The sequence below is a fragment of the Lissotriton helveticus genome, chromosome 3_1 (assembly GCF_964261635.1).
Source record: "Lissotriton helveticus chromosome 3_1, aLisHel1.1, whole genome shotgun sequence".
NCBI lineage: Eukaryota > Metazoa > Chordata > Amphibia > Caudata > Salamandridae > Lissotriton > Lissotriton helveticus.
Window position 1 is genome coordinate 1639048856 of NC_136061.1, and position 19229 is coordinate 1639068084.

Below are 19229 nucleotides of genomic sequence, written 5' to 3' on the forward strand. Positions count from 1 at the left end.
AACGCTGCAGGAGATACTTGCTTCTGGTTCAGCAAGTGTACCAACATATCCCTGAGTCGGCCCAAGCACAGCCCACATTGCCCGTGGAAAGCAATTTTTTTTAAAACCCTGCTGTGCTCTATCTCATAAATTGCCTGTAAGAAAAATTGTTGCAACCTTTTAACATATGAATGTCCAGTAACCCATAGGTAATTTTCTCCGTGCTCCCTAGGCGAGCACCTGGTCCAAAACAGTCGCTGATGGATGACGAACCGCAGCACTCTTCCCCCAGGCCGTGGTGGGATCAAATGGTGAGTACGTTTCCATAAGTTTCCCTGCGGAACAAGATGTCTAAACATCTAATTAGCGCCCGGGGTACACTAATAGTGCTTGGAAATCTGTTATTCACGTACTAACAAATGGAGAGTATTGCACCCAGGCTGACACCTAGAGTTAAATGTGGGCTATGCTGATCTATGCCAAAGTGCACAACCTCGGCGATCAATGCCAGCCTTGCTGCATCATGCATCTTTTGAATCCCATTGCCTGGTCCTTGTCAAGGACAAGTATGGTGAAGGCCCCGCCTTAATCCCCCTATGCCTACCATATTCAGTCAAAGTTATACTCAGCCTACCGAAATAAATGCTGCCTGCACCCAAGGATTCTGAACCAGCTGCATACCAGTTCCATCAAAGTCCCACTGACTACGCTCACAAACAAGCTCATTTTCCAGTCCTTCGTAAGGAAATAATGACTTTTGTGGGATTGGTTGTGTAGGGAGGCACAAGGTGGCACAGCAGCAGCCGAGCCTCACCTCATAATAGTACCAAGAAGCAGGGAGTCTCAACCCTGCAAGTCACTGCCAGTATCATGTCACTGCCAGAAGGTGCAGGCCCACCCAACGTCACTGCTTATGAAGAGCACAAGGTCAGGAGCAAAACCTTAGCCAATTTAGTGAGGATACCCCCCTATTCCCAGTGAACCTACTAGGTGCCTCCCACCTAAAATGTCATGGTGCCTCAAACTGAGCCCATACTGTGGACCCTAACAAACCCACTCCAATCGTCCCCTTTCTATTGTGTGATTCGGTTGGTTATATAACTAGTGCGCACCCACTCATCTCTTGAATAATGCCGGTTTCGAACAGAGCAAGAGCAACTGTCGTGAACCTCCAAGGATTCTGGCACATCGCATCCCTGCAATTTCAAAACACTACTCCATTATAGGCAGCTCGTAGTGGAAGAAGAGTCGTTTAGGGGCACATTGGCCATAAAAGCAAACAGCGGGCTAGCTTCACAATTAATACAGTCCGTATTATCTACAGATCATACACTCGACAGACAGGGGCAAAGATCTCCCTAGCACAGCAGAATGGAGTGGTACCTGACCCAAAAATGGCTCAGAGGAGCCTGATGGTCATAAAATGTATCCTAAATACCTACAACATCAGGGATAGTGGGTTCCTATGCCCCGCGTGTAGCATCACAGTTATGCTACAAGACTTGGTCAAAATTAGCCCGGTATATTAAGCGGGACTTTGACTCGCAGTATGTTCTCCATGATAGTACATGCGTCTCCTCTCCCGCCTCCCTTGTCTTCCATTTTTTGGTATAGGCACCACCTCCCCCTCATGCCACCACGGAGTACTTAGCTAATCGCTGCAGCCAAGTTAGTACTAACGAACTGGAAGGACCACTCTAAAGCATCTTACAGCGGCTGGCTTAGCTGGTTCACTTACCTAAGAGGAGCTGACTCCCTAGAGATAAGATATTCACCATGGAAAACTTCCTCCAGACACCTTTGGGAAACACTGAACAAGTGCCTAACCCCTCCTGACACTCCTTACAACCGAACCGCTGAACGGACTACCGAACAATAAAAAATGCGTCAAACAATGGAAAGGCACACAACCGCCAATGCACCCGAAGATGCTTTAAGACGTTCCATGTAATCTCTCTCTCTCTTTACTTATTCACTCTTTCCTTTATTCTCTTTTCTTTTTCTCCCACCCCACATAGAGCCTACCATAACTGTATAGCCAAGCTAAAAAGGGGACCACCCCAAGTACTTACTATGTACCACCTACCCTGTAACGCGTAAGATTGCCACCCAAACAAAGTCTTTTGTCCCTGTGTTTTGTTTGTATGTGTATAAAAAACCATAAATAAAAATTAAAAAATACTATGAGGACAGAGGAGAGCGAGGTAGACGCAAGTGGCCTGTGCTTTCTGAGGGCAATCCCTGCGCCAGATGGGCAACAAACACACCCTGCACAAATATACATCTACTTTCACATGTTCTATTGTTCACAATAATGTCTCAGCACAAGACAGCAGTGCCGTAACTTGCCCATAACTTGGCATATAGCATTTGTTTGTGAGTGCATTTATTTACTCATGCAGTCCTTGCGGGCACGGTTGCATGCCCGCTTGTAATCATTGCAACTGTAAGAAAACGTCACCAATCTGTTTGTGGTAGTGACACAGCAGTGTGCACTTTTAACAACTTCTATTCTTCTTGTAGGAATGATAGGTTTTATGATTATAATAGGTTTTATATCGCCCCTTAAATAAATGTGTGCATTTTCTATGCACTGTCACTCACGCAGTCCATGCGGGTACAGTCGCATGCTTGCAACTCGGCCACACCTTATGCAACATGTATGTGGCTACGATGGCAATAAGCTAATGAAGGCGCAAATGGTGAAAGACCAAAAGACTACTTTTTTCCATGAACACCTTTAGTTTACTTATTTCCATAAACATTTTTACCCCCTTAGCTGGTTTTGTGTTGCCTCTCTATGGCTACACCATCAAATTAAATGGATTCTTTTACTGTTTGTCAGATGTGGAGGACAGCCCTCCCTTCCAGGGCACGACACTGCGAGGATTGTTAAACGATTTCCCTTACCAATGCTCCTCTGAACGGATTTCTTTAGATATCTGGATGGATGACATTGCCAGTCTGCCATTACCTACCTTAGAACCGACGGTTCTCATGCACTATAACTCCCGATATTGGCTCACTCTCGGTGCCCTATAGCGCTACGTGCATGTCCAGTCTGAGCAGTAAATCAACAAACACCAAATAGGTGTTGCATTGATACCCAAGACGCTGGCGTTGTTATGTGTAGGGGAATGTGCTGGTCCTGTGCCTGGCAAGATTCGAAGCAAGTGCCATAAACCCTCACACTCAAGCAAAGAGCGGTCAATTTGCTGCACCAGCGAGTGTTAACATGGTTAAGGCAAAAATCTACAACCTCCTGCGGGGAGGTGCTGCCGACTCCCTGTCCACAGAGAACACAAACACAGCTGGTATATCGCCAACCACCTGGTGCCCTAACATAGCCCTTAAGCTGTATGCTAGTATTCCTTTGACGACACTCCCTTAAATTGTATCCTCCTAAAACACAAGCAGCTGTGGGTGAGCCCATTGCTCTCGATTGTCCCACTAAAGTTATCGGCACACCTGCAACTCGCAATAAGCCCTGCTAACCCTCTGCTTATTTGCAGTGCCATCCTGGTTGAAAGGTATTGGGAGTCTCTCGATTTGCCCTATTGCAAATTGAAAAACATGTAGTTATTATCTTCCCCATTCCTAATGCAAAACTACAAGTACCAAGTAACAAGAGGCTCCTCGAAAGAACACCTTTCTCTCAACTCTTTTCTTCTCACCTCTCATTTCTCACCAGACAATGAGGGTACTACACAAGTCCACTGGGGAGTTCATGCTTGCTCCCAAACTTCTTCCAATAGGTCAGTATATTAGTCTCATTATCTGCTACTATCCTCAGGTGGTGCAGATAGCAGAATTTTGCTGTTGCAAAACCAGAACAAACAGCATACCGGAGTTGCGCACTCTCTGATGCACTCACAGTAGGAGGGTGAGGTCTCCTTTCTTTTGGGCATTCTACTAATAGCGATGGGTGCCATCGCCCTCACATACCCCCCCACGGTCGTGCGGAAGCCCACATGAGGGGGGACCTACTACTGTGCACCACCCTCTAAAAAAATGTCCCCAGGTGATCCGCACTCCTGTGCCACACTAAAAATGCCTGCAAACCGCTGTATGGTCGCTGCATACCAGTACCTTAACACAGTGCAGCCAGCCGCGGCCGGCAGTGGGAGTACCTGCAGGGCATGACGTGGGGAGGAGTGGCAGGGTGAGGGGTAGTAATGTATGGATTACGAAGCTTCCCAGGTAAATAAACATTTAAATAAATAAAATGAATTTAGTTGAGTGCACTGCATCCCCAAATGCGATGCAGTGCGCGCAACGAAATTGTTTTTTTTATTTAAATGTTTACTTACCTGTAAAACTCCGTAATCCATACATTACTACCCCCCACCGTGCCCCTCCACCTCCCCACGTCACCGTCCTGCAGGTACTCCCACTGCCGGCTGTGGCTGAGTGCAGCCCCCGAGCCTAGAAAGTCACTCCCACCTCCTCACCGCTACCCTCACGCTGATGATCGGAGATCGCCAGCTGGCTCCGCTGTCCTTGAAACTGGGCACCAGCTGGCTTCCTCCGGCATCTCCACATCCTCCTCCCGCCGGAATCCACTGAAAAAGCTCCAGGTGCGGTGCTCCTCGTCTTGCCTCGCCGAGACCTGCAAACAGGGGAAAATAGAGCAGAGACAGAAAAGATCCCGCGCGTTCTGGATCGGCGGCCTTCCTCCATAGGTAAAAATTCCATTGGGGCCTCAGATCAGGCCCCGACATCCCGATGAGGCTGTGAAGCGGCGGGGTAAAAGACCGCTCCCGCCACTCCACCACCTTTTAAAGGCACTTAGGGGCTGGCAGCCGGTTCCAACCGGCTTCACCAGTATTTCAAAGACGTGAGGATAGCGCTTCCAGGTCCCATGCCCGACTAGCCAATCAGCTGTGGCAAGGAGGCGAGGGGTGCCGCGTCACTACTGGGACCGGCACAGCCCTACCTCCCCGCCAGCTGAGGGGAACCGGCATGACCGCCATACTCGGGGAGTGTCCGTGTCCTTCCCTGCATTGGGAATATTCCTAGCTCTCTTGTAGTGACCCTGTTAGGTATCAGACCTTCAACATTGGTAGCCATGACTCACTCAGACTGGCGCTTAACCCCTTCCATGCTCATGACGAGCTCAGCTCGTCATGCAGTACACTGGGCGTGTGCTAATGACGAGCTGACCTTGTCATGAACAATGGGAAAATAAAATATCCAGCACAGGAGAAAAATCTCCATAGCATTGAAGGTGTTAATTAATAAAACAAATGCTAGGAGCAGCTAGGCAGTCTACAGCCACCTAATCCCCCACCTATTGCCACATGGGTTCTTCGCCTATGGCACGTTCTGGCCCTCTAGTTACTTACCGCCCATATTAATCATACACACACTAAATTCACTCGCACCTGGCAGCTACTAATTCAGCATCTCTCGCAGATAGAGCATTCCCACTTGGCCGGTCCTCGCCTGAGAGCCTTACAGCTTTTTGATGACCTCTCGTACCCTATGCTAGAGGTGCACAGCAGACCTCTCCTTCTCCGTTGGATCCGTAATGGGATGCCCTCCTCCCCCCCACCTAGGGGGCTCTAATCATCTTTCCCAACGACAACCTGAACACATCCTCCCCTTCCTGTCCCCTTCACTTGAGGTCCGTCTATCCCTCCCCTGTTTGTTGGTTGAGGTATGCACCCACTATTCCCAAAATCTGCTAACAATAACGTGTAGCGGTGAATACACGAGCAACCAATACATAGACATATACAAACCCCACTCTCTGTCACTCCAATGGGGGTGGGCACATAAGACCCCCACAAAATGGTGCTTTATCTAATGGACACCTTTCTTTCAAAAACAATGTTTAGTTGTAACTCAATGTAAGAAAAAACAAAGGTCCAAAGGAAGACCAGCTCTTGGGCTACTACCCAGTATTACCCAGCTCTCTCAAGGAAGCCCACTGTTTCTGAACTAATTGTTTGGTTACACAGTACTTGAGACAATGCAGACATACATGCATAAAGACCTCACCAACTATACTTGGTTAAAAATAATTAAACACTTTATTGAAAGTTCATACAATCATTGATAATACACATTAAAGATAAAAAAATTAATAAAACCATATGTTTAAAACAGTTTCCTCGTCTTTTTTGTTCGAGAAAAAGATTAAGGTTAATCCTTCTACATAAAAAGAAACACACATCATCAGATTTTACAAAAATATACAAGAAATCACATTATTCGTGGGTGTCCAGTTTATCAAAAGTTGTCGACGCAGCGTTTCGGTGTATTTATGATATCACCTTCATCAGGACAAGACAGTTCTATACAAAGGAAACATACAGTTAGAGGCCTTTACATTGGTAATTAACATATATTCTCTTTTTTTTTAGGATTAATTACAGTACTGTTGGGCTGATCACATTAAAAATAAAATCAAGCATGGTCATTAATCATAACGATATAACAGTAAAGGGTGTTTTACATGTCCAATCGCTTCCTTATTTTAAGTTAGAGAGAGGGTAGCACAGGGGAGGGGACCCTTTTAGTAAGTACTACTCTGTTGTTGTAAGGACGATAGTCAGGCCTGCTAAATATGCATACCTGGAGAACGTGATAACACCTCTCTTCTGGATTAGAGGTGGATTCTTCAAAGTATCTCGATGGATACAGAGCTCTGATGTTGCTCGAATGGATGTCACAGTAATTTCTGTGGAAGTACATACATTTAAGTAAAAAACTAGACTAAAAAGGGGGTCAGCTGTTAATTAATGGCACAGTGTTTTGCAGGTTCTGTCAAAATTGAGGACTGTTAAATTACCTGTCTGTTTAGGAAGCCAAATAGTGAGGATGTTGCTGGAGGGGCGCCACCGTTCTGTGTTTGGGGGTGTGGTATTTCCTAAAGAGAGAATACGTATACTTAGCTCCCTACTATCGGTCCTGATGTCAGGCACCTAAGTTATTTTACAAAAATGGATGCCATTATTACTGATAGCCCAATATCACTCACCTTTACTGAAAGGTTCTATGACCCATTGATGCAGCGTGGCTAGATTCTCTCAATTTTCAGTCAGCGCTGGTTTAACGTCTTTTATCAATTCAGACCTGTATTCGGGAAAGAGCAGATTTGTCTCTTCCTTTAGATTTTCTGCCTCTCTTTCACAATTTACTTATCTATCTTTTTTAATTAATGGAGCATCCTCTCCTAGTCATTGAGGACGTTTCTCAGTGTGCACGCTTAATTACTAGGTGCCTCTATGTCGTAGTGTGACTGCATAATTGTCGCAGTGCGGTTATCATCTACCACTGTTACCCGGTCACTAACATTGCATCTTCAGGGTTTTATGGTGTTAAATTTTAATTTATGCCGCCTCACCAGGCCTGGCGTACCAATACAGATAGTCTGGACGCTTTATGACCCTCGTTTGCAGGGGTGTATGCCTCTCGTCTTTTTAACCGAAAGAAGGGCCCTTTATACCTTTGGACGCATCTTCCATTCGCATAGACTTCGGCATACTCAAAATAGCAATACAATATAAGCCAGCCAGTTTGTAATCGTTACGCTAGGCGGATATTAGAGAGTCTTTAGCTGGCTTTACAGACTATTACGCCGGCTCTCACGGGGAAAACAGTTGCGGCGTCTCTTACCTTATTTCTTAATGTCGGCCTCCCTGCGTCCCTCACAGCTCCTCGCCTTCGATTACACCAGTTGTTTTTGTGGCTTACGGTCGCTTATTCGTTATTTAAACACATTCTCGCGGTACTACACAGGGAATAACTCCCGCGAGATGGGAATCACGTGATGCTGAAAGACTGACGTTTACTTCCTCTGTATTAAGACTACTCAAGTAGTTTTTTGGTGTCTCTGTTTTCGATCGTCATCACTATGCTGCTTGTTTTTGGAACTACAGATGTAGTTTATCATTATGTTTAATACTTGTGTGGATCACGAGTATTATGGCGCGTGTTGACATTTACTTCCTCTGCATTAAGACTACTCTAGTAGTTTTTTTGATGTCTCTGTTTTAGATCGTCATCACTATGCTGCTTGTTTTCGGAACTACAGATGTAGTTTGTCATTATGTTTGATACTAGTGTGGATCACGAGTATTGTGGCGCGTGCTACAATTCTGTCGTTAGGAACATAATTATTTAGGACGTGCAGTTTGCCTCTCAGGTACTATTCATATGTTAGAAACTATTCCTGTCTCATATTCAGGTATCATAGTATCTCGTTCATTATAGGATCCTTTCCCAGTCTTCTTTTGAATTCAGGCCATCTCTGACTGAATTGAATTTTGACATGAAAAATTGTTCACGTCTCTTCCTTTTCACATCCAAATCGCCTCCTCTGCTACTTTGCGAGGTCAGTTCGAGCCCACACCAGCTAATATCATTTATACTATGTCCTGCTTTGTACCAATGGTCCACCAGGGGGGCACCCAGTTTGTGGCATCGGATTGCTGATTTATGTTCGTTGAGTCTCAGTCTAATCTCTCTAGACGTTTCTCCTATGTATACATATTCGCATGGGCATTTAATAAAATATACCATATTCTTAGTCCTGCAATTAATAAATGATTTAATTCTGTGTTTGATTTTTTTGTGTTCTATGCAGTCACCTTTGATGATCTGGGCACAGTTGGTACAATTACTGCATGGGAACGTCCCCTGTTGGAAAGGTTTACTATCAATAGTTGATTGCTTACTTTTATTTTCTTCTCGATAAGTATGCACTAAACTGTTTTTAATCGTTCGGTTGCGTCGAAACGCAAACATGGGTTTCTCAACTTTCTGTTTATTCTTATTGCTCACCAAGTTCCAATTGCGGTTAATTATGTTTTTTACTTTGTTACTGATTCCGCTGAAATTACTTACAAAAACAAGCCTTTTATTTGTTTGTTTGTCTTTGGTCTTCTCTAGAAAAAGGTTTTCCCTATTGAAATACCGTGCTCTTTTAAACGCTTGTTTCACCAGCCGGTTTGGGTAACCTCTGTTTTTTAATTTAGTGGAAAGTACTTCTGCATGTTTCAAAAAATCGCTGTTCTTGGTACAGTTGCGTTTTAATCGTAAAAACTGTCCGAATGGGATATTATTCTTCTGACAGGGAGGGTGATGGCTTTGGTAATGGAGCATGGTGTTTCTGTCTGTTTTTTTGGTGAATAATTCAACCTGTAGTTTCCCACATTCGGGTTTGATGATAATATCTAAAAATTCACACGAGTGTTGATCATAATGGCTAGTGAACTTCAGATTGCTGTCTCCTAGGTTTAGCCAACTAATAAAATCATCCAACGCTTCTTGAGTGCCAGTCCAGATAAAGAAAATGTCGTCTATGTATCTTGACCATGACGAAATATTTTCAAAGAAGGGGGCGACTTCGTTAAATATATGTTGTTCCTCAAACTGTGCCACATAGAGACATGCCAGGCTCGGAGCACAGGTAGCTCCCATGCTGGTCCCTTTGGTTTGTTTTAAAAATTAAACAAAAAGATGTTATTCTTTAAAAGACTGGCACTCAAGAAGCGTTGGATGATTTTATTAGTTGGCTAAACCTAGGAGACAGCAATCTGAAGTTCACTATCCATTATGATCAACACTCGTGTGAATTTTTAGATATTATCATCAAACACGAATGTGGGAAACTACAGGTTGAATTATTCACCAAAAAAACAGACAGAAACACCATGCTCCATTACCAAAGCCATCACCCTCCCTGTCAGAAGAATAATATCCCATTCGGACAGTTTTTACGATTAAAACGCAACTGTACCAAGAACAGCGATTTTTTGAAACATGCAGAAGTACTTTCCACTAAATTAAAAAACAGAGGTTACCCAAACCGGCTGGTGAAACAAGCGTTTAAAAGAGCACGGTATTTCAATAGGGAAAACCTTTTTCTAGAGAAGACCAAAGACAAACAAACAAATAAAAGGCTTGTTTTTGTAAGTAATTTCAGCGGAATCAGTAACAAAGTAAAAAACATAATTAACCGCAATTGGAACTTGGTGAGCAATAAGAATAAACAGAAAGTTGAGAAACCCATGTTTGCGTTTCGACGCAACCGAACGATTAAAAACAGTTTAGTGCATACTTATCGAGAAGAAAATAAAAGTAAGCAATCAACTATTGATAGTAAACCTTTCCAACAGGGGACGTTCCCATGCAGTAATTGTACCAACTGTGCCCAGATCATCAAAGGTGACTGCATAGAACACAAAAAAATCAAACACAGAATTAAATCATTTATTAATTGCAGGACTAAGAATATGGTATATTTTATTAAATGCCCATGCGAATATGTATACATAGGAGAAACGTCTAGAGAGATTAGACTGAGACTCAACGAACATAAATCAGCAATCCGATGCCACAAACTGGGTGCCCCCCTGGTGGACCATTGGTACAAAGCAGGACATAGCATAAATGATATTAGCTGGTGTGGGCTCGAACTGACCTCGCAAAGTAGCAGAGGAGGCGATTTGGATGTGAAAAGGAAGAGACGTGAACAATTTTTCATGTCAAAATTCAATTCAGTCAGAGATGGCCTGAATTCAAAAGAAGACTGGGAAAGGATCCTATAATGAACGAGATACTATGATACCTGAATATGAGACAGGAATAGTTTCTAACATATGAATAGTACCTGAGAGGCAAACTGCACGTCCTAAATAATTATGTTCCTAACGACAGAATTGTAGCACGCGCCACAATACTCGTGATCCACACTAGTATCAAACATAATGACAAACTACATCTGTAGTTCCGAAAACAAGCAGCATAGTGATGACGATCTAAAACAGAGACATCAAAAAAACTACTAGAGTAGTCTTAATGCAGAGGAAGTAAATGTCAACACGCGCCATAATACTCGTGATCCACACAAGTATTAAACATAATGATAAACTACATCTGTAGTTCCAAAAACAAGCAGCATAGTGATGACGATCGAAAACAGAGACACCAAAAAACTACTAGAGTAGTCTTAATACAGAGGAAGTAAACGTCAGTCTTTCAGCATCACGTGATTCCCATCTCGCGGGAGTTATTCCCTGTGTAGTACCGCGAGAATGTGTTTAAATAACGAATAAGCGACCGTAAGCCACAAAAAAAACTGGTGTAATCGAAGGCGAGGAGCTGTGAGGGACGCAAGGAGGCCGACATTAAGAAATAAGGTAAGAGACGCCGCAACTGTTTTCCCCGTGAGAGCCGGCGTAATAGTCTGTAAAGCCAGCTAAAGACTCTCTAATATCCGCCTAGCGTAACGATTACAAACTGGCTGGCTTATATTGTATTGCTATTTTGAGTATGCCAAAGTCTATGCGAATGGAAGATGCGTCCAAAGGTATAAAGGGCCCTTCTTTCGGTTAAAAAGACGGGAGGCATACACCCCTGCAAACGAGGGTCATAAAGCGTCCAGACTATCTGTATTGGTACGCCAGGCCTGGTGAGGCGACATAAATTAAAATTTAACACCATAAAACCCTGAAGATGCAATGTTAGTGACCGGGTAACAGTGGTAGATGATAACCGCACTGCGACAATTATGCAGTCACACTACGACATAGAGGCACCTAGTAATTAAGCGTGCACACTGAGAAACGTCCTCAATGACTAGGAGAGGATGCTCCATTAATTAAAAAAGATAGATAAGTAAATTGTGAAAGAGAGGCAGAAAATCTAAAGGAAGAGACAAATCTGCTCTTTCCCCAATATAGGTCTGAATTGATAAAAGACGTTAAACCAGCGCTGACTGAAAATTGAGAGAATCTAGCCACGCTGCATCAATGGGTCATAGAACCTTTCAGTAAAGGTGAGTGATATTGGGCTATCAGTAATAATGGCATCCATTTTTGTAAAATAACTTAGGTGCCTGACATCAGGACCGATAGTAGGGAGCTAAGTATTGGTATTCTCTCTTTAGGAAATACCACGCCCCCAAACACAGAACGGTGGCGCCCCTCCAGCAACATCCTCACTATTTGGCTTCCTAAACAGACAGGTAATTTAACAGTCCTCAATTTTGACAGAACCTGCAAAACACTGTGCCATTAATTAACAGCTGACCCCCTTTTTACTCTAGTTTTTTTACTTAAATGTATGTACTTCCACAGAAATTACTGTGACATCCATTCGAGCAACATCAGAGCTCTGTATCCATCGAGATACTTTGAAGAATCCACCTCTAATCCAGAAGAGAGGTGTTATCACGTTCTCCAGGTATGCATATTTAGCAGGCCTGACTATCGTCCTTACAACAACAGAGTAGTACTTACTACAAGGCTCCCCTCCCCTGTGCTACCCTCTCTCTAACTTAAAATTAGGAAGCGATTGGGCATGTAAAACACCCTTTACTGGTATATCGTTATGATTAATGACCATGCTTGATTTTATTTTTAATGTGATCAGCCCAACAGTACTGTAATTAATCCTCAAAAAAAAGAGAATATATGTTAATTACCAATGTAAAGGCCTCTAACTGTATGTTTCCTTTGTATAGAACTGTCTTGTCCTGATGAAGGTGATATCATAAATACACCGAAACGCTGCGTCGACAACTTTTGATAAACTGGACACCCACGAATAATGTGATTTCTTGTATATTTTTGTAAAATCTGATGATGTGTGTTTCTTTTTATGTAGAAGGATTAACCTTAATCTTTTTCTCGAACAAAAAAGACGAGGAAACTGTTTTAAACATATGGTTTTATTAATTTTTTTATCTTTAATGTGTATTATCAATGATTGTATGAACTTTGAATAAAGTGTTTAATTATTTTTAACCAAGTATAGTTGGTGAGGTCTTTATGCATGTATGTCTGCATTGTCTCAAGTACTGTGTAACCAAACAATTAGTTCAGAAACAGTGGGCTTCCTTGAGAGAGCTGGGTAATACTGGGTAGTAGCCCAAGAGCTGGTCTTCCTTTGGACCTTTGTTTTTTCTTACATTTTTCACTCCTGGTCCCTGATTGAACCTAAAAGGAGTCCTCCCTTCTCTTTATTAGTTGTAACTCAAGCCACGGAGACAGCGCATTATTGCCTTTCCGTTCTTTTATTGCTGCCTTATCCCGCTTTGGTTTATACTTTAATGTCTGTTTCTTGCAAGACTTCATCCGTGTAATATGGCATTTGGGATGTATTTTACTCTATATCTTTTTTTGATTTTCCCTGTTCAAAGTATATACAATAAACAGATTTGAAAACAAAAAAATGAGCATTCCCAACAGCCCCTCACCTAGTTGATTTTCTCATGCTCCCATGCATAGTTCCTGTTGTTTGAAAATCTTCTAATTTATTTCTACACACCTGTGTGGCAGCCTGGCATTTGTCTGGATATAAGGTGTGAAACAATAGTGTGTTCACTGCTTGAGCAAAAGGACAGGGTCCAGTGGTGAATTGAAGTATAAAGATGTGTTAAATGCTAGTGCGAAGAACAAGGAAACTCTTCTCTGCCCAAGTCTGCATCATTCTCACCATTGTGCTCCTCTAATCCATGGTTTTGGGCTGTGCAGCTGTAGTCATTTTAATGATGCCAACTTTGTCACTTGATTTATAACACTCTAGCTGTGATTCAGCCTTTCTAAGTATCTTGCAAACTGACACAGGGTGTTGTCAGGGCTACTTGTACATACCCAAAATATATTCCCAAACATGCTAAAATCTTGTTAAAGCTACTACCTCCCACACAAACTATTTGTGCATTAATTAACATAAGTGAGAGATTTGAGAAAACAAATTGTCTTGAAGGCCCATGTCACAAATGGGGATATTTATTTTTAGGGAGCACACCTGCCAACTCAATAAGCTATCTCTGTTTAGGTTAAAACACAGTTCTGAAAGAATCTCAACTCGTTCCCTGGTCGCCATGGCACAGGCAGAAGGCAACCCCCAGAGAAATGGTTCCTAAGTTCACGCAGTAACAACAGTTTTAAAGAACAGAGCACAATACAAAATATTCCCAAACACATTTTCAAAAATAGAGAAAAACATAGTGAGAAAAAAAGATCTTTAAACTAGGTTAAAGGAGATCATGACATGATATTTTAAAGATGCAAGCGCTATGAATAAGGAACAGATCACTGTGGACTGGCACCTAGGTGCAATTTCAGCCTGACCATGATGGAGCGGAGGTTGCATACATCAAGTGCGTTTTCCCAGGCAAAATTTCCAATTTAGATTTAGGGCATGATTTAGATTTTGGTGGACGGGCTCTATCACAAACGTGACAGATATCCAGTCAGCCATATTACAAGGGCCATTGGATATAATGAACTTGTGATACAGCGGACGGGATATCTGTAAAGTTTGTGATGTCGTGACCAGTCTGCCAAACTCTAAAGCGGGCCCTTAGTCTCCAACTGCCAGGAAAGCTTCTGATGCTCAATCCTGCAGCCTCATGCTCCTCTCTGCCGGCTTATGTTTTCCACGTCTCCCTCCAGGCAGGTCTCCTGCATAGTCTAGTCTTCTTTTGTCAGCTGGTCCCTCTTGTAGTCATGAGTCCTTCTGCTGTTTGTGTTCCTGAAGCAGGTAAGTAGGAGCCAACTACTTGATCCTTGGAAAGCAGTTCCAGCCCCTGATTTAGGAGTCCTTGAGTGCGTGAGCCCGTGGGTGTATCATCATCTTCCAGTAGGAGTCAGAAGTCAGGATTCTTCTTGCAGCCACGCCTTATTCTTCAGGTGGAGTCTTCCAAGTTACAGGAATGTTCTGAGGAGGCAGGGTGGAGGAGCCAGATTCAATCTATGCATTGGCCAGTGATTGAAGAAATTCTACCACCCATTCCTAACAATTTCCTCACAGTCCCTCGTCTCTTATTACAGCAATTCATTGCCTTACTGTAAAATTACCCAGACCCCCTGTTTCAAGATGGTGGGACCCAACTGCCACTAGGCCGGGATGTCTTCCGTTTATTGGCCTCTCTCCTGTCTGCCAACTTCAAAACTGGTGGTTCCCTGCTACCGTGACTGGAGCCTAACTGTCTAGCAGGGCCCTGAAGATGAAAAGCTGAAGCTCTGCTTGCCATCTATAATTCAAAGGCGGCAGTGTTAAAGCTTCCCTTTGTTCTACCAACTTTCCTGTTCAATGCAATGCGGCTAATCAATAGGTAACAACCATTAACACACTGAACCCTACAGTGGGTTAATCGAATAGTGCCATGGAAGGCCCTAGAAAACGCCAGACACCACCACACTGGTTGTAGTTACAATGGTCATCGTTGTAGGGGGATTCCCGTCCTCATCCTATAGCAACCCAGGTGTAGGTCTGCAAAGATGCTGACAGTGCAGCAAGAGCCACACTGTCAGTCTCTCTACTGGTGCACCAGGCATTCTGGCCTCTGAAGGATAGTTGCATGCACATTACTGGGGCTATGCCATACCACTTCAAAAGTCTGGATGTCACCAACAGAGTGACAAAGAGCACCGATTTCAGGCTCACGCCAATGGTTTCGGCATGCACTGGAGGACAATATTGTTTTAGTAACACAGCACTATGCCGGGAAACATCCTTTACAACGGAACCACTACAACGCGGTACCGTTACGACGCAGTTTTAACAATGAAAGTCGTTACAACGACTTTCGCTGGAGGGTGCTCTAGGATAGGGGATAGTTTAGTTTACTATCCAACACCTTCCCTACTATCCACGGGGACTGGTGTTGGAATGGTAAATTAAACTATTCACTATCAGCGCCCTCCCAACGCAAGTCGTTGTAACGACTTTCGTTGTTAAAACTGCGTCGTAAAGGGACGCGTTGTAACGGTACGCGTTGTACCGTCTTATATCCCACTATGCCCAGGTACGCACATGGGTACCCAACGAGGTTGCAGACTGGCAAAAACCAGGGCCAAGTGACAATATTCGTGCACGACCAGTCAACCCCCAGTCATATCGAAAGACTTCTGCAACACAGGTTTGGGCACCAGATACCTGAGTGAAATAGTCTATTTTGGGCAGAGCCACAGAGGGAATTTAAAAACTGAGAAAGTAACAGAATCAGCACGACTTGGTATCAGAGGTGATCAATCCATGGACGTGCATACCTTCGGTGTATGAAAGCTCCGCTAAATGGCTAAAGATATAGTAAATGCATCATCGCCGTCGCTTCTAGAATTCTATCTAATCTAACTCTGATGAACGCCAGGGAATATTTTGATAAAATATGATTGTTCAACGATGCTGAGCAAAGAAGGAATGGCCAACAGGAAGTTTCTGTAATCCCTGTAAAACAAGTACGTTCCATATTTCATTAGAAATAGCCTGAGATCATTTTTTTTCTTTCAAAAAGCCATATTTCAGAAAACCTGGGCATTATGCTTAAACCACTGATTCTGTAAAAAATGAACTGCATAATCTATTAGCGACTGTACGCGTCATAAACACCTTAGTCGGGAGAATCAGATCCTAATATCAAATGTAGCTCAGCTCCATCAGTTTGCATGGGACTCTCTACTCCTGTAATTTCAAAAGATGAATGAATACCTTCACCGCGTTCCATGATGGAACTGCACCGCCTATGAATTATTCCTCAGCAGTAGTTTAACAAAAGATGGCCTAGTATAAATATCTTTAAGGTGTTGGGCTGAAAAATGTTTTGTTATTTTTTTATTTTTTGCCATATATTAAAATGCGCTCAGTGCTATGAGTGAGGCCCAATAAAAAGTACTCATATTCAGAGGAAGTGTGCTATTGAAGGAAGCTTGCAGAGTGAACTACATCCATCTCAGCAGCACATTCAGCTGCTTTTTGCAGGAGAAAGCACAGTGTGGCTATACCTTATCTTGGCTTCTAGGATAAGAATGACCTCTAATCATAGCTGAAACAGCTTTAGAGACCAAAGGCCTTCGACTTGTAGACGCTTAGAGCAGAGGTGATGCTTGCGGTACTTTGCCTATTTTCATTAACCTGTTTTCATTGTTATCTTTGGTAACAAAGACCAACATGCATTTAATTCTTTTTCTAGCATGCATAGGCCACACATTATTTCTATGACCTCCTCTGTAATCTCAGAGGAACTGAATGCGTCATCATTAACATACAGACCGGGAAGTGACTCGGATGTCCGCGCTACGTTTACGCATGCGTTTCAGCCACAAATGCTTTTGTGGTTAAATTCTACAGAGCAGAAACATGAAGAAAAATGTATTTCCTTTGTGAACATTTTGCTATTTGACATTTCAGAGTTTGATTTGACACCGTTTTTTTTTCTTTATTTTTCTTTCGGCTTTAAATGAGTTTTAGCTTTCACTTCAGCGCTGCGAAAATAAACCTACTTTAATTATTTCCTTTTAACCGTGCTCCCGTGTTTCCTTAGCTTTGACGAAGGTTTATCCAGTGAAAACGAACGCTGCTCGTTTTCTCGATGGCTTAAGAAGGCAATGGAGAAACAGAAGCCGCTGCCTGCTCCTTTCTTTACACAACCTGGCGTTAAAGGGCGACCTTTCACCCCCAGAGGGCTTGGGGATTAAGGCCGCTTTCAAGTCTCAGTTTAGTGACTAATCCAGCACTTTCACTTGATGTTAAATAAGCACTTCCGGCTTTACCCTTTAAATCCTGTAAACATAATAAAATCGAGTGTAACCTTTACCGTTATCTTTTGCTCTGTCAAACATGCCCGAGTAAGGCCTAGATCCAAAAACTAATAAGTGCTATCCAGAACGTCCATCTTGGGACATGTAGCAAAACATTACAATATGAAATATATGCTCAGGATTTAATGTCAAAATAGAATGTCAGCTATACAATAAACCAAGCCTTTATTCCGAAAATAGCTAGTCCCAATATTTCAGACCTCATAAAAATATGATTAACCGGAAGTGTTATGTTTTGAACTTTCCTGAGGAATTTCTGCAGCAAATGTACAAGGATTCACATGCGCTTCTGTGCATTGATGTATTTTGTATAAAATATAAAAACGTATTTGTAAATACATACATTGTGTTCAAGGGGAAAATGTCTCCATTTTAAAATAATAAATTATTTGTTATATATGCAGAGCTTCATACTGCACTATTTCCATTTTTAATTCCATGATGGCGAGTGCACCGGAGAGTTTATAAGATAATCACTACACACGTAAGATCCGATACTCCAGAGTTCAAGGCTTTTTTAGGTGAACTATTTTAATCTTCCATTATGAGATTCCCATTTCAAATGGGAAAATGCATGTAATCCTTGATGCTTAGTGCACCAAAATACTCAAGTCCCGCCTTTTCCTTTTGGTACATTTTGGGCGCTTTGACAGCTGAAAGTAAATCCAGCCATACAATAATTACCGGGTGCAGTTTTATTTGTGATCCCTGTGCAAAAGTGTGCTTGTGCAGAGTTTGCAAAAAAAAATAAAGCGCTCATAATCGAGACTTAAGTGTTGTAACAGGTGTATACTGGTACCCAAATCAAAGGTACTCTATTAGCCACCTCAGAATAATGGCAGGCTCAGTCAGATTCTAAATATTCTGCGGTCGATCACTGTAGCTCTCAGGGGGAAGGAGTTAATTCAGTGACCTGACAGGCATACAAGTTCTCGCTTTCATCAAGCGCCAGTCAATTGCCAAACTTTTTTTTCATAGTAAATCTACATCATCATCAAATAATCTTTATTCGGTTACTTAAAGACATAAAATATACATGTGGCACATTATTAACAAAAGTGACTTGACAAATGGATAAAAGTCCAAGTTCACTAAAGAATGAAAAACCAAGCTAAAATCATCTTAGGATCATACCAAATTGCAGCAATACAATGATAAAGTTACAATCATACTTCAGAAAATCAAAGACAAACATCACATAAAGTCACTGTCAATATCTTCTTTACCTGATCTTAATTGCTCTTATTTAAAAAATGTCAATATTAAGACACGTATATTCATTGGACAACATCTGTAAAAAGATTAAGGTCCGGATTTAGATCGTGGTGAACGGGTTACTCCATCACAATGGTGATGGATATCCCATTCGCCTAAATATAAATCTGATTATACCCTGTGAGATTTATATTTCAGCGGATGGGATATCCATGACCGTTTTGACAGAGTAACCTGCATACCGAGATCTAAATGAGGCACCAAGGCAGGTCTAGATTGGGTGAAACTATTTCCCTCCTAATAAAGGTAAGATGAATTGATGTCGGGGGCTGCTATAATGTCCACAAAATAAGAAAAAATGCATGGTATCTTGATCAGAGAAACGATCACAGCTACAAGTTCTCGACTTTATACAAGCCTACATGATCAGCCAAAGGCCAGGGCAGTGAGTTAAACCTGAATCATGTTAATAGG